We start from the raw sequence: 16,826 nt of genomic DNA, 5'->3' as shown, positions 1-16,826 counted from the left end.
ATCTCTGCCCCCAAACCACTTGTACCGTTGGGTAGCTGCTTTTAACAGCTGCAAAATCTGTTCTGGGGTCCATTCGGCAGGTGATGCAGTTATTGTCCTAAAAAACTACTTTTAAACTTGCAGTGCTGTATCAAATTGCCGTGGCCTAGAGTGTCCGTGCACTAGGCCTGTGACGCCCCTCTCTCCCTCCTTATCGCTCTCCTCATTATTAAAAACGCCCCCGGGCAGGATTTCTCCTAATCCTCACTTGTCGGCACACTGCACAAGTGCCTTAATGATCCAGCACATGTGCACTGTTCAGACAAGTGAGGATTAGGAGAAATCCTGCCAGTGGCATTCCTAATGGTGAAGAGGGCAGGGAGGAAGGACAGAGAGGCGGTGCAGGCATAGGGCACTGGTACTTTAGGCCACGGCAATTTGACACAGGGCTGAAAGTTTAAAAGTTATCTTTTAGGACAATAACTGCATCACCTGCCAAACGGACCCCAGGACAGATCTTGGATTAAAAGCAGCTATCTGACGGTACAAGTGGTTGGGGGGGGGGGCAGATTGTGGGTAAAGAGTCTCTTTAAATGTAGGGGTTATACGTTATGACTCTTTTAACATCCTATATCTCAAATAATAATATGATTCTGAGTCAGCAGAATCAATGTAAATACATAGTATGCTTAAACCTATTGTATTTCATGAGCTTTCACACCTGTACCATTTTCTCAGAACTATCCCGTGTAGTTACAACTACCATTCATCTGAATAAGACTGGGGGCAGTTTTAGTTTTATTAGTTGACAACCAGTGAAATAGGAAGCCCCTTTTATATCTTCATATAAAAACTAAGACTAATATATAATTTACTATAAAAGTAAAATAATGATGATGACATGTTAAATGTAATTCCTCATTTATAAAGAAATCAATATTTATTGTAACCAGAAGAAGAAACCACATCTGCTCCTGATCTATTTGCTAGATATAATGATGTGGACAACCTTTTGTGTCTCCGCACTGACTACGCTGACATTATAGCACAAAGCTATTCTAAATTTAATGTAGTATTATCTGTGAAACATAATATAATCCTGACTAATTTATAGTGCACTGACAATACTTAATATCACGGGAGAAAATCTTATTCAAGATAAAGTGCGAAACTTCAAATGAAAGCTTTTCTCCTACAATTCTTCTATCACCTGTGCTAAGCAAGGAAGTATCTTCATATCTCTCTGTTGGCAGTAATATATATATATATATATATATATATATATATATATATATATATATATATACAGTGGTGCCTTGGATTACGAGTATAATTCGTTCCGGGAGCGTGCTTGTAATCCATATCCACTCTTATACCAAAGCAAATTTTCCCATATGAAATCACTTATATGCAGACAATTGGTTCCACAGCCCAAAAATAATGATTTTATATGTTAAATAACATTTAAGGGTGCGTTCACACCTACAGGATCTGCAGCAGATCTGCAGCAGATTTGATGCTGTGTTCAGTTATTTAAATGAAATCTGCTGCAGAAAATCAGCTGCAGATCCTGTAGGTGTGAACGCACCATAAAACAGATTAAACAAACAATGAGAAACAGCTAAATATGTGATATTGTAAGTTACTGTACAGTATAGCAATCAGCATGTGGAGTATAATGTTTATTAACTGCATAAACCTGATAACACATCAGCAGTTTGTAGATACAGGATGGAACTGCAGATCCCCATAATGCAGTAGCGTAGTACAACAGGCTATAAGAGAGAAGCAGGGCCGCTGTCAGAGGTCTGTGTGGTCACATGACAGCAATGGGGAAAGGGGTGTGTTCAGCCTGGACCAATCAGGACTGACAGAAACTGCAGGGAGACCTCCACAGTCCTGTCCCCTGATGTAAGCCCCAGCCTGAAGTGGATCAGCTATGATTTGGAAGGTGAGGGAGACTTCCTGGGTCAGAGTACAGGGCTGTAGACCCCGCTATGCAGACCATGCCTCTCCCCAACTCGCCCTTCCACCCAGTACAGGGAGCTCTTAAACCAAAGCAATGCTCTTAAACCAAGTCACAATTTTGAAAAACTGTGAGCTCTTAAACCAAAACGCTCTTAAACCAAGTTACTCTTAAACCAAGGTACCACTGTATATACAGTATATATATACCCAGCAGTGCGTCAGCTTCCCTGAGCAAACTTGTAACATCACCATGAAGCGTGTGCTCCTATGTAATGTTAAATATTACAGAAATTATAGGTATAAAATAATAAAGATACAAATTTAAGACTGTAAATCATATGACATGTATACATCTATCTATCTATCTATCTATCTCTATCTATCTATCTATCTATCTATCTATCTATCTATCTATCTATCTCTATCTATCTCTATCTATCTACCTACTATTTTCTATCATCTATCTATGCCCTGTCATCTATCTATCTCCTATCTATCTATCTATCTATCTATCTCTATCTCTATCTATCTACCTACTATTTTCTATCATCTATCTATGTCCTGTCATCTATCTATCTATCTATCTATCTATCTATCTGGTCATAGGCTATTCACTTGATAGAGATACTTTGCATAACAAATAACTAATGATTACATAAACATATAATTGTATATAATAACCGACAATTATAATTACATGAGATCAATGTTTAGTAAATAAGGGACTCATCTCAGTAGACGTAATGATAAAAAGAGCAGATTATGAGACCTTGAAGAAATATTAGATGTCTCAAACAGTTGTCATGTCATTAACACTTATATGTAATTAGCTTTCTGCACTGACAAGGTCATAGTAAATTCTAGAAGTGTAAGAAAACAGCTAACATCTCCATATTGGTAGGCAAGAACTGTACATTTTATAAATCATTACTATCTAGAAGAACCTTGACATCAGCTGAAAAGATTCAACCTGAATTGTTCTTCAGAATATTCTATACAATAGATGTCTAGAACAATTGCATCTGTAGGCCATTCAGTTCTTGTTAGATAGAAGTTATACATTAAGTTCAAATATACAGCAAAATAAAAGCGTAAAATAGGTATAAAATGTACACATTGTAAAAAGGACATTTTTTTCCATAGACTTTAGAGAAGAATGCCGGTGAAATTCATTTTCTTTCAAATCAACAGGTGTCAGAAAATTATATAGATTTGTAATTTGCTTCTGTTTAAAAATCTCTTATCAGCTGCTGAATGTCCTACAGGAAGTGATGAATTCTTTCCAGTCTGACACAGTGCTGGTGACATGAACTGTCCAGAGCAGGAGAGGTTTTCTATGGGAATTTGCTGCTGATCTGGACAGAAAATCAATAGTACAGGCGATTTTAAGAAACTTTGTAATTGAGTTTATTAGCCGAAAATTTTTATCATGAAAAAGCAGTTTGAAGCTCTCCCCCCTGTCTTCATGTTTCTCTTACGGAGAGGGGAGGGGTTGAAAAAGATGAGGCACCACAACAGGACAACAAAGAGTTAATTCACAGCTACGTCACCGGCTATCTCCTCTGAAGTCACCACTGACCTCTCTAACCTCTGAATACCGTCTTTCATACAGCTCCCACTGTGTAATCCTTTGTTCTCTGCTCTCTGCTGGCGACTAATCTCCCTTCTACCTCCTCCCCCCTCTCCATAGAACAGAAAGGGCATGACTGATGTAAACTAGTCAATATTTCCTGATAATGATCAGTGGATGAGAGAGAGGAGGGGGGGGCTGGGGAAAGTCGTTTTGAATGCACATTATGGCATATTTGCCTAATAAACCCAATTACAAAGTTTCTTAAAATCACCTAGACTATTAATTTCTGCAACAAAAAAAACCCTAACAGTGACACTTTAATGTATTCTTGTTAGGGATGGTCCAAACCTGCCGAGGTTCGGGTTCGCATGAACCCGAACGTTCGGCAGCAGATTCCCGCTGTCTGCCCGCTCCGTGGAGCGGGCGGATACAGCGGGAGTAACGCCTGGAAAACTGGGATACAGCCTATGGCTGTGGCTGTATCCCAGTTTTCCAGGCGGTCTTCCCGCTGGATCCGCCAGCTCCACGGAGCGGGCAGACAGCGGGAATCATTACCGAGTGTTCGGGTTCGTACGAACCCGAACCGAACTCGGTTCGGACCATCCCTAATTCTTGTAGTCAGTCAGGTTGTTTATTATTCCAATAGTTCTACAGATCATTTATGATGAAGTTTGGTATTGTATAACTGTGCATCACATGCATGCTTGAGAAAAGGAGCATAGCTCCTGAAATGTTAAGCCATCCATAGTGTTGTTTACATGCCAGCCAGACCACAGTCATGACTTAGGAGATCAAAGACTCCAGGAGAACTGAATGTGATCTATCTATGATGGAATTCCATCACTGAGCACTGTGAATGAATCGTACTTTTGTACTTTGCCTTCATTGATGTTTAAGTAAACAAGAAGATACTAAGCATTCATGCATTAGCCTGTTGTTTCTTCTGGGAGAAAAAAAAAAGTCAGTTTTTTACCTAATAAAAATGGTGTGTGAACATAGCCTATACGTGTGCACTATATGGCTAAATTCACACAACATATTTTTTCATTTAAAGGGGTTGTCCGGCGCTAAAAAATTATTCACAGAATAACACACATTACAAAGTTATACAACTTTGTAATGTATGTTATGTCTGTGAATGGCCCCCTTCCCCGTGTCCCACCACCCCCACCCGTGTACCCGGAAGTGTGGTGCACTATACTCACATGTCACGTGACGACCACGGTCTCCGATCCTCAGCAGTGACGTATTCTTCGGGCGGCCGGCGGATCTTCCCGAGTGTCGGCGGCCCTCTGCAGCGTCATCCGAAGCTCACCCGCGATTGGCTGAGCATAACTGTGCTCAGCCAATCGCAGCTGAGCAGCTGATGACGTGGCCGCCTCGTCAGCCGCTCAGCCGCGATTGGCTGAGCACAGTTATGCTCAGCCAATCGCGGGTGAGCTTCGGATGACGCTGCAGAGGGCGGCCGGCACTCTGGAAGATCCGCCGGCCGCCCGAAGAAGACGTCACTGCTGAAGATCGGAGACCGTGGTCGGCACGTGACAGGTGAGTATAGCACACCACACTTCCGGGTACACGGGTGGGGGTGGTGGGACACGGGGAAGGGGGCCATTCACAGACATAACATACATTACAAAGTTGTATAACTTTGTAATGTGTGTTATTCTGTGAATAATTTTTTAGCGCCGGACAACCCCTTTAATAACGGCCGTTGTTGCAGATTGCAACACCGGACATTATTAAATGAAAAAATACATTGCATTAATTTTAATGGAATACCGGCCGGAGATGAGATGTCAGTTTTGTGCGGCTGCTATTCATCGAACAAAACTGACAGTTCCGACAATGTAAAGTGTGGCTCCGGCCGGATTTTACATTGTCGGCTATGGTGAATTGGTGCATTTCAAAAGAAATTAAGTTCATCCGGCCGGTACTGCAGTACCGACTGGGATGAACTTTACTGACAGCCATTCTGTGACACAACCGTGTCAGAGAATGGCCGATGTCATACATAGCGTAAACCTGGCCTATGTGTGTAGAATTGTAAAGTGCTGTGGAATATGTTGGCTCTATCTATCTAAAGATCATATAGGCAGCCCTTCCCGCAGCTCCCTGTGCCCAACCCCCCATCCCACTGTAAAAGCACCGTCAGCAAACGGGGAGCGAGGCAGAAGTGACCACAGACCTGACGCTCTCTTGCTACTTTAGAGCAATAAGTCTACTGTAAAGGTAGTGATACACCTTCATTAACTGTTAGACGACAGTTATCTCTCCCATCCTCCCCCATTCTTCCCATGCATAGGATCATTCATGTGTGTTCGTCGTTTACTTGTTCAAGAACAAAGGGGTCAGATAGTGATTTTTCATCACACCCATCCCCTACCTCTACTGACATCATCATCATCGGATATGGCCGATAAGAATATAAAGTGTATGGGGCGCCTTAAAGAGGGTAGTTCAGCAGAAGACAGCTAAAACCTTCTACTCGCTGAAGCTGAAACTTTTTCTATTCTGAGATGGGGGGGCAGGGTCTAAATCACTATCATTTTGTGATAGACTGTGCAGCTATTAGACATCGCACGTAACCATACAGTAGTTTCGTCTGCATGCAGTGATCGTGATTTAGCCCTGCCCTCCACGTCTTGACGTCTTAATTTCTAGACGTGAAATCTCAGAAAGTGAGGGCTGATCCTATGTGGATTCTCCTTTTGTATTCTGCATGTGAAAAGTCTGCAGTGTATCACAGTATTAGTAAAGCAGATAAGATTCTAATAAAATCCACAATCGTTCCATCCTACATGGTCTCTAGTAGGCCATGTACCTGTGTGTTCTTCACATGTCTAGGTTATATTTCCATCCTGGAACTAAACAATGAAGTTTTTTTCCCCAGACTGCAAACAAAGCTTTAAAAAACTGAAAATTGGATACAAAGAGTATATTGGGAAAAATCATTAGATTATATTATACAGTAAAAAAACAACTTTATTTAGTAAAAACATACAGTAGTAACCCATTAATATTGGTAATTGAAACTATATCATGCTGCAGCAGTTTCACAGCATCTATAGCATCTTAGAAATGACAATGGAAAAAAAAAAAAAAAGAAATGACAATGGAACAAAGTATAAACTAAGTGTCACTGTCAATCCTATCTACATTTTCATTTATTTTGTTCAAGCCTAGTTCAGTGATTTCCCCAAAGATGTGTTAATAGCTTACTAAGACCCAGAGGGTGGGATAAAGAATGTCCTGTTGACATTTAAATTGGTACCATTTTGAAATGGGAATCTGCCACCCAGGGGCAATAAGTGATATGTGCACGCCCAGATTAAATGCATCGCTTTGATTTTTATTGAGTTCCCCTCGGGGGGAAATAACAGTTTAAATTCTTCCCTATTAAATGAATTTTAGCTGCCTGCAGGGTAAGTGTATTGCTACATGTATTGATCCAAACCATTCTTCAGTAGAAGAAAATAATATTGGATTCACAGTGGGATGTGGGTTGTGATTTACTTGTACTTTGCATGGACAAGTAATTTACAATACAGTATATAATGTTAACTCAGCATAGTAACAGTACTTGACGTGATCATTTTAGCAAACTAACATAGAACAATTCTTTTCAAAGTAAGCAGTGTCTGATGTTCAAGGTACTGTATTGTGAAACTAGAAGCAAACTCAAAAACCTTGGACTGATTCTGTATACATATATATATAATGACACATATTTATACATAAATAATGACACAAACATTAAAACAATTAAAATAAAATAAAAATGTTTACTATTATTATTTTTTTAAGTTAATAAACATTGTATACTTTAGATCCTTCAGACAAATCCTTAAAGGACAACTTCGGCGGGGCCTGAAAAAAAAAAAAAAACACAGACACACACACTTCATACTCCCCATCCCTCCGGTGACAATCGCCACTTGAATCTCCTGACGTCCACATCTCTTTCACCTCTGACCGGTGTCTTCAGAACTGTCTCACTTCCAGGTTCAAGTGAGGTGAGTGGGAGAGAAAAGGCTGCTGGTGCGCATGCGCATACCCATTGGTAATCACATAGTTGATCACACAGGTGCTGATCATTTAACTGTTTGGATGCCACAATCATTAGTAATTGCAGCATTTAAACAGTATTCAGATGTGTCATTGGTAGTTCAGGGGTCTGATTGGCACACCTGTGATTTAATTGCAGGGTGCCATTTGGTTGCCATGGCAGGCTGAGGTCTCTGATAAATCTTGGTGCCTGTCTTGACTGATCTTTTGATACAGTCTGCCCATGGCAAAATCTTGTATTAATCCATGCATGTAAAACTCAAATACACAATGGCCAAATTTAAAAAATTGGACAAAGTTGCAGGCCAACCTTGATGTCTATTGAATCATGCGTACAGCGTTCCTGACACTATCAGAGCGGTGTCTGGTGTTCCTTGCACTGTCAGAGCGGCGTGCGTCTCCTGCTGCTGTGCATTATGATAAATGATATAATAAATTTTTATGACATGAGAAGTATAGGGCAGGAAGGTAGAGGGCAAGTATAGAATAGGAAAGTTTAGGGAGGAAAGTGTCCATGTCAAGTCTGCATGTACCGTCCATGACACATACCGCCATCCTAAGGGGATGGCTGGGTTGTGGCCTAGTATGCTGGCTCCTCTACGGCAGGAAGCTGGACATGGGCAGTACCAATGACAGTGATGTGGATGCCAGTGGTGGATTAATTGTACCATAGGCCCCGGGCTATAATATTATGCATATTTTTTTTAAAACAATTTTCTATAAGCAATCTCAGTGACTGATTGGTACAGCCTGTTAGAGTCACGGTATACCAATTGCCAAGTCAGGCAGCCACGGGAGGCCTAAAGACTCTTAGGCAGCACTGACAAGGGATTAATTCCCTGCCATTTCACTGCAGGGAACCAATCCAAACCACTGGAATACCAATGACTGGCGGCCTACTGCCCGTAGCACATACAAGGCTACCACCTGCTGCGGTGCGAGCGGAAGGCATGTGTGCACCCTGGGTGGTAGCCCTGTATGTCATGCGGGTGGGATGCCTGTTTGCGCTGTGGATGGTAGGCCTATAAGTCTTGTATGTGCTGCGGGTGGTAGGCTCACACGGCCTACCACCCGCAATGAACACAGCCAGAAGGAGTCTCGGAACCTCAGATCTTCAGATACCGCCGGTAGCACACTAGGGACTACTGCCTACGCTACATGCAGCAGCCTACAGTGCACACAGGCCTTACGCCCCCAGCACATATGTTGGAGAGGCATGATTTTTAAAAGACCCACTGTACACTAAAAGAATTACCTGTCCTGGACGCCTGCATGAAGAGTAACGGCCACTACCGCTAAAATGGCAGGTAGAGTAGCACAAGTAATGGAAGAGGAGGGTTCAGGGCATCCAATCACAGTATAGGAGGAGGCCAGAAGAAGACGACAGGTGAAATCTGGTAGCGAGCAGGGTGGCAGGAAAATAGATTGTTGTTGTACATCATGAACAGGTCAATAGAAAACGTTGGTGGGCCAGCTGTGTAAGGTTTACTACTTTCTTCGGCGGGCCCAAAAAGATGTCTCCGCGGGCCAGAGTTTGACATGTCTGCATTAATCTATGAAAGCAATCAAAGAAAACAAATGCTTATAAAAAGGCCCTCAGATTATGGCACAAAAGATGTCATTGTAAAATAAAATAATAATTATCCATATATAGTACCAGTGACATTGTACTGAGGAACAAAACAAGACAAAAGTCGAAATTCAGGCAGTTGGGAAGGGGTTAATAAATAAGCCGAATCTGACAGTAGCAAGATTTTAATAAAGACTTGAAAGTTAGAATAAAAAAGGCAACATGTACTGTATATAAGGGACAACAACCAGGCTAATACATAACATACCAAGATGCCTTTTGATTCCTGTAACCTCACCAATAAGACATTACAGCAGATCTGCATGACACTTCAAGCACAGATAAGCTCATTTTTATAAAACAAAGCATGTAGATAAAATGAGTCATACAATATAAAAATTCATGAAGATGGACCTTTAAGAGCAGCACAAACTAAGGAGCAGCTCCTGGGAGATCTGAAGGGCAAGCGTTCAAGACAAGAGATGAACACATTGGTGACGAACAAAGTTCTAAGAGTCAATTAAGCCATCATGTGTAGCTTTTTCTAGCATTTCATTTATTCCATAAGTCTTATTTCACACATGAACAGATTCATACAAAAATCTGCGTGTTACAGGGTATTCGCCTCACTACTGTAAATGCTGATATATAATAATTTATTTTCAGTTAGTCTTATTTTCATTTAGTTGTTCTTTTTTATATTGGATGGTGAACTGCTGGGAAATTTACAATCAGCCATTACATTGTGAGCCATAAGCTCTCTTCCAATGCCAATAGCCCCATCACACAGAGAATAATTCCTTCCCAGCTCCGATATGGCAATCAGAATAATCCCTGGATCAACATCTTATCATGTGACATCTAGAACCCATAACATGGTAGGAAGTTGGGCTTACTACCAGGGAAGATACCTATTTACCTATATGGAAGGAGGCTAACTACCAGGGAAGATGACTACATGAGGGAGGGGGTAACTACAAGGGGGTGCCTACATTGTCAATACTAGATACTAGTGGGCTTGCTACTGGGGGAGTTACCTACCAGGTACACCTCCTATGGGGGAAATAGTTACATGGGGGATAATACCTGGGGGGGGGGGGGTTGAGCTACTTTCACAGCCTAACTACTAGGGGGGCACAGAAGAGTCTTACTACTATATGGATACAGAAGGGATAAACCACTTTATGAGGGCACAGATGGGGCAATATAGACATGGAGAATGATGATGGTGTATGATTGAGAGGCCTAAAAGGTTTGTCTCGCTTTTTTTTGTGATCTTTAGATGAGAGTACTTTGAGCATGCTCAGGATAGTCCGAACCCGGGTGTGCAGCATTTGATTGCCAGTGGCTGAATAAATTGGATGCAGCCCTAAGGTGGCCTGAAAAATGTGGATACAGCCTATGGCTGTTGGAGGTTTCATGTACCCCCCCTCCAGCCCCCATCTCATGCCCATTTCTTGATGGAAATTGTTGGTGCGTGCACATATCACTGACAGTGTTTTTTTCTTTGACATGGGACCGTATATATGACAGAAGCAACTGGGTATACATCAGATATACATCTCAAGAATTCCTCTTGAATCTGAACCCAGCTGGGGCTAATTATTTTCCAGTTAAAACAAATATTGTTATGAAGTGATAGGTCTACTTTAGGTATGGGTTGGCAAAATGTATAAAAATATATGGGAAAGTCATAAATCTTGTAATTTTCTACCAGAGAGATTTTATTGTGTTTGACATTGTAGATGTTCTTCTACTAGGTCATTTACATTTAACATTTTCAATAAAAATAGAAATAAATAAAAGTGAATAAAGAAATGTTCTAAGAAAGAAATCCTGGTAACAGGGCCGGCTGTATGTGCTTATTATGTCTTCTTGTAATTAAAGGAGAAGATGATGTGGGCTTTTCATAAAGAGAAGCAGTAGAGCAGAAATAATAAAAATAAATCAGTCTTTATAGTAACCAATAAATGACAAAAGCAAAAAAATGGAAAGCAAACACTATAATGTGCCATTAATATTTCCGAGCATCATCAAAACTTACCATGGAAACTGATGAAACAGTAAAATGCAGGACTGAATGTCAATCATTGACAGGATTGTGTGTGTGTGTGTGCTGGTGTGTTTTAGTGTGTGTCAGGGTGTTTGTCAAAATGTGTTTTTAGCTATGTGCATTGCTATGTGCAACCTTTAGAAAGCCTATAGAGAAGGAATGAAGCAATGGTCATGCATACGTGACCTGCTTTGTTCATTCGGGGCTGTAATTGTACTCCATTATGGGGATCACCAGGGGTTGGCCCCAAAAAGGATAATTTTCTAAGATAGAATACCACTACCACCAAACATGAAATCCATTAAAAGTTTAAAATAAAATAAAATAAAATAAATAAAATGGTACATAAAGGAGTATTTAAAATTTTAGCTACAGTGCCGTTGCTGCAGGAAAAGTAATAGAAATGCTATTCTTACCTAACCAAGGTATCTTCAGGTAACTTCTCCATCGTTACTTCCGAGACCGCCAGAGAGGCTTCAGTCAGTGACTGACTGAATGGGCTGTCACTGCCAAAATGAGTCTGTCTTGGAGGTAGCAGCAGGAGCTTTCAGCGGGGGACCTGAAAATGTCACAGGAGGACCCCAGGGGAGAGAGGTTAGGTAAGAATGGGATGTCTAAATGGCCTTTTAAAATTTTAAATGGACGAAGTATTATATTTTTTGCTCCTGTTTTGTCGTTTGTCACTATTTCAAAACTTAAAAAGTCACAAAAAAGTAAGCTCGCCAGACAAAACATTAGTCACCCCTAAAAAATTATCATTTCATATTGTGTAACTCCACCTCAGGCCTTGATAACCCGTTGTACTGTTTGCTCACTAACACGTTGGAAAGGACCTTAATTTTCTAAATTCAGATTTGGAAGCCGGCTGATTCCGCATTCCGCCGAAAGAATTGACATGTCAGTTCTCTCGGCGGAATGCGGAATCAGCCGGCCCATAGAATGGTGTCTATGGAGCCGCCGGAAAGGCGCATGTCCGTGAGCGCCTAAAGCCGGTGGAATTCTGCGGAGTTTATCCGCGAGAATTCCTCAATGTGAACCCACCCTAAGAATTAACATGTCAATTCTCCTGGCGGAAAGTGGATCCGCCACGGGAAATTCCACCTTATGAACTACAGAAGCCAAATTCCATTTAACTCAATGGAATTTGGCTCTGCACTATATTTTCGGGGAAACTTTCAGTGAGGAATCAGCGATGAAATTCAGTTCTGATTCCTCAGTGTAAACTGGCCCTAACTGATCGTTACTGCCTTATGATCACGTAGAAGCAGTGGTTGTGACTCAACCACTGCCCCATTTGTGTAGGTTTAATGATTCATCTGTGCTTGCGCATTAGGTGACTAATTTTGTGTCCGGTGAGCTTAATTTATTTTTCTTTTAATGGGTAGCCATGTTTTTTTTGTCCTTCCCTCTACCACCTATAATAATGCTCTAGGAGGAGGTTGCTTGGTGGAAGGGAATCCCTCTTCCAAGAGTTGAACAAAACTAATTGTTTCTACAGCTAGATGAAATACTTGCTGGATTGTCTACAGGGGACATTTACTTTAAATGAGGTAGAAAAACATAAGAAAATAAATTGACATTTACCACATCACATGCCGCTGAAAATGTCAAGCTTACGTTTGCTACATATGTGTATATATTCTTGCAAACTGAACAAGTTGGTTGAATCATTAGGCTCATAGTTACATAGTTAGGAAAGGTGACCAAGTCCTTCTAGTTCAAGCTATTTTGCTGCAATGCTAAGAGAGGCATAAAAAATACCCATGGGGCAAAAAAAATGATGATAAACCCATAGATTAATGATCCACCTCCAGTAATACAGTCAACTAATCAACGAACATAACATTTTCATAATTTCATAGTTGCTCTGCTTACAGTATAGAAAACCTTTCCATGTTGATGGTGTATCCTCTAGGCCTAGTGGATGTCCCCTTGGTTATTGATGACAAAAAGTTTATTAGATAAACGGCTCACCACTAACCCCTTTCTTCATATATTTGTTTTTTAAGTCCATTTTTGTGAAGCTTTCTAGTAAGAGAATTATGCCCAGTGGATGGTGTGGGCACAACGCCTGTGCCGCACCATTCGCAGCGGGTACTGGATATGTTTTACAGTTGACATCTGGCTGCAACAGCCATTCAACCCTTTAGAGGTTATGGTCAATAGTAAGGAAGGGGCCCTCTGTCACCCATCAGCACCCTATGATTTTGATCCCTGGAAGTGCATGGGTTACCATTAGGGATGGTCCAAACCCTCTGAAGTTCGGGTTCGTATGAACCCGAACGCTCGGCATCAGATTCCCACTGTCTGCCCGCTCCGTGGAGCGAGCGGATACAGCGGGAGGACCGCCTGGAAAACTGGGATTCAGCCTATGGCTATGACTGTATCCCAGTTTTCCAGGCGGTCCTCCCGCTTGATCCGTCTGCTCCTCAGAGCGGGCAGACAGCGGGAATCATTACCGAGAGTTCGGGTTCGTACAAACCCGAACTGAACTCGGTTCGAACCATCCCTAGTTACCATAGTTACCAAAAATAATCTAATAATTTAGATAAAGCAAATTCTTTTTTCTTAATTCTTTTCTAGTGTTACTGTTACTATGAAAAAGAAAAAAAACTTTTGACATATCACACAGGAACGTGAAAGATTTCATCAGCCAGAGTCTGGGTGTTTACATCCACATTGCATGTATTAGACAGAGCTTGGTGAAGTGTATGGCTCGGCACTTCTCTACCCAGCTCTCGGCCTGTCTTAATGCAATAGTCAGACCTCTTACTATAGAACCCGTCTCCTGAACCAAGACAGGGTGTCCAACGAGTCAAGGAGAGAATCACTCATCCGCACATTTTTCTCTGCTTTATCTAACGATTGATCTAATGACCATGTGATGTTGGACATGTCAACAGATTTCTAAAGAGACATAATTGCTTTAAAATACAACTCATCCCACAAAAAACAAGCCTTCATACAACAATTTCAACAGAATAATAAAAAAGTAATGGTGTTAAGAATGCAGCAACACAATTATTAAAAAATCGGCCCAAACTTTCTGCATTCATAGAAACATAGAAGATTGTTAGCAGAAAAAGAACACTAGGTCCATCTAGTCTCCCTTTTAGTGTTTCCCTTTTTATTATCTTAGGATAGATATATGTTTATCCCAGGCAGGTTTACATTGAGTTATTGAAGATTTACCAACCACATCTGCTGGAGGTTTGTTCCAAGCATCTACTACTCTTTCTGGAATATTTTCTCACGTTGCTTCTGAACGTGAAGAATTCAGGCAAAAAAAAACCTATACTGTAGTATCGGTCTATCTTGACCTTTATTGCCCAGCTACGACTAAAGTCAGCTCTTATTTTCATCTACATACAGACTTCCCAAATCTGTCAAACAAATGACCTAATCCATTTAGTATTTCATACCCTGTTGTAGCAGCAGGTATTATGATATTGTTCTAATAGACAACAAAGTGACCATTACATTGTGTATTGTTACATTCACTTCTGTAAATAGGAACACGGAGCTAATGGACCTTTATAGGAACAGTATTGGATTAGATATGACATCTTGTTAATAATACCTTTAAGTGATTATTTAATCATGTTTGATGAACTAAAGGATTTGTATGCAACAAATTACATAATGAGCCTCTATATAAATGAAGATATATATGGAATCCACCTTCATTGTCAAACATCCAGCTAAAACGTGTATTTATCATGGCGAGCAGCCAACAGTATGAATCCATTGCTCTACACAGATATGAAAAGGTGTAAAACAAAAACAACTCAGATTTTTTTTTTCTACCTACGCATGTTTTAACAGCTCTAGCTCATTGTGTCACTCCATAATCACGTTTTTCTTCAATAGTGCACATGCCGTAATATAGAAGTCCCAGAAGCTAAGAGGTGAATGGAGCATTTTCTTAAAACCATTTTAAGGCAACTTCCAATACGAGATTGTCGCTGTGGAGGCATTATTTCAAAAAGTAAAACCAGGATATTCATCTATTCTGGCCGATCTGTGATTTGTGTCCAGGTGCTTAGTAAGCTAAGTATTGTTGAAAACCAATATAAGGATGCAGCACTATGAGCAGGGGATGTAAAAGTGTGGGCAGGTAAAGGTCAGAGAGAGACAGGCAGGTGAAATCATAGTTAAGACACATAGACCTAAAATCTGTGACAAAGCAAAGAGCCATGGCTCCTTGCTCTGTCACACACTCCCGTAGACTGCACCTTTGGTCTACAGGAGGTCAGAGGCAGATTGTGATGTTGCTCATCATGTGCATCATCCCTTTCGCCACATTAGAACATAGGAGAAGGAAGGAGAAGGCCCCTGCTGCTCTCTGCATGAGAAGAAAAGAGGCAAAAGAATATTTTTTTTATTACTGGCTTACTTACTTTGGAAGGGAGGGCTACCTACATACTGACACAAAGGTAGGGGGTGCATACCTAATGAGAACATCTATCAGGGGCTCTACCTACTGGGGGCCAAACCTGCCTTCCTAGTGGGTAGGAAAAACCTACTTACTTAGCAACCTACCCAACAACCTACCTATTGAAGCAATGTACCTACTAAGAGGGCTTCCTACCTACTTAGAGAACTACTTAACCAATGGGGGACATGCCTACTAGGTGCCCTACCTAATCTTTGAGGGGACATATCTACTTTCTGAGAGGAAACTACCTAATAGGGGGATAAACCTACTTGCTGGGGAAAACTACAGAATGGGGGCACAAACATACCTGCTTAATGAGGGGACCTACTTAATGGGGGGTCCCCACCTCCTTAACTGAGGTACCCACCTAAATCCCCTACCTACTCACTCTAACTGTGTGGAGCACAGAAATATGGCAACAGGACATCAAGGTAGACATTAATATTATTTAGGAGGGGTGCTTTGTGTAGGCAGGGATGATGTTGGAAACGACCAGGGCCTAAGATTTTTGCAGTGACTGTGGACCCTCTCCGTGTATGGATTGTGCTACTTGTAGACTCAAACATATTATAAATATAACACATAGCATTACATAAGAGTAAATTTTTATTGTCTATGAATCCTCATATACCACAGTACACGAATCCCCACTTACCACCTGCTTCATATCATCCATACTGTACATAAAAATGCTTTAGGGTACAAACCCACTTGACGTATTTGCTGCGTGAATCAGTCTTAAAAATAAGCAGGCAAAACGCAGGTTGGCTTTATACGATTGTTCTGCGTTAAAATACGCAATTGCGTATTTTTGAAGCGTGAAGCTTGTTAGCAAAGCATCAGTTGTTAACAACCTGTGCGAAAAACGCATGTAGCTTCACGCTTCAAAAATACGCAATTGCGTATTTTAACGCAGAACAATTGTATAAAGCCAACCTGCGTTTTGCCTGCTTATTTTTAAGACTGATTCACGCAGCAAATACGTCAAGTGGGTTTGTACACTTATACAGTAAATCTATATATATGCACTGCAGCTTTGCCCCCTTAATGCTGCAGACAGGGTACACTCAAAAGTTTGCCATCTTATGCCAGCCTTTTCTAGTTAGAGAAATGAGCAAGCTAGCGGCAAACCCAGGGTAACAAACTAAATGGCAAAACCAGTACCACCAGCACCTGCACA

Source organism: Dendropsophus ebraccatus, chromosome 2, assembly GCF_027789765.1.
Source record: "Dendropsophus ebraccatus isolate aDenEbr1 chromosome 2, aDenEbr1.pat, whole genome shotgun sequence".
In the NCBI taxonomy this organism is placed as follows: Eukaryota; Metazoa; Chordata; class Amphibia; order Anura; family Hylidae; genus Dendropsophus; species Dendropsophus ebraccatus.
The sequence above is the reverse complement of the archived record's forward strand: the minus strand, read 5'-3'. Positions refer to the sequence as shown.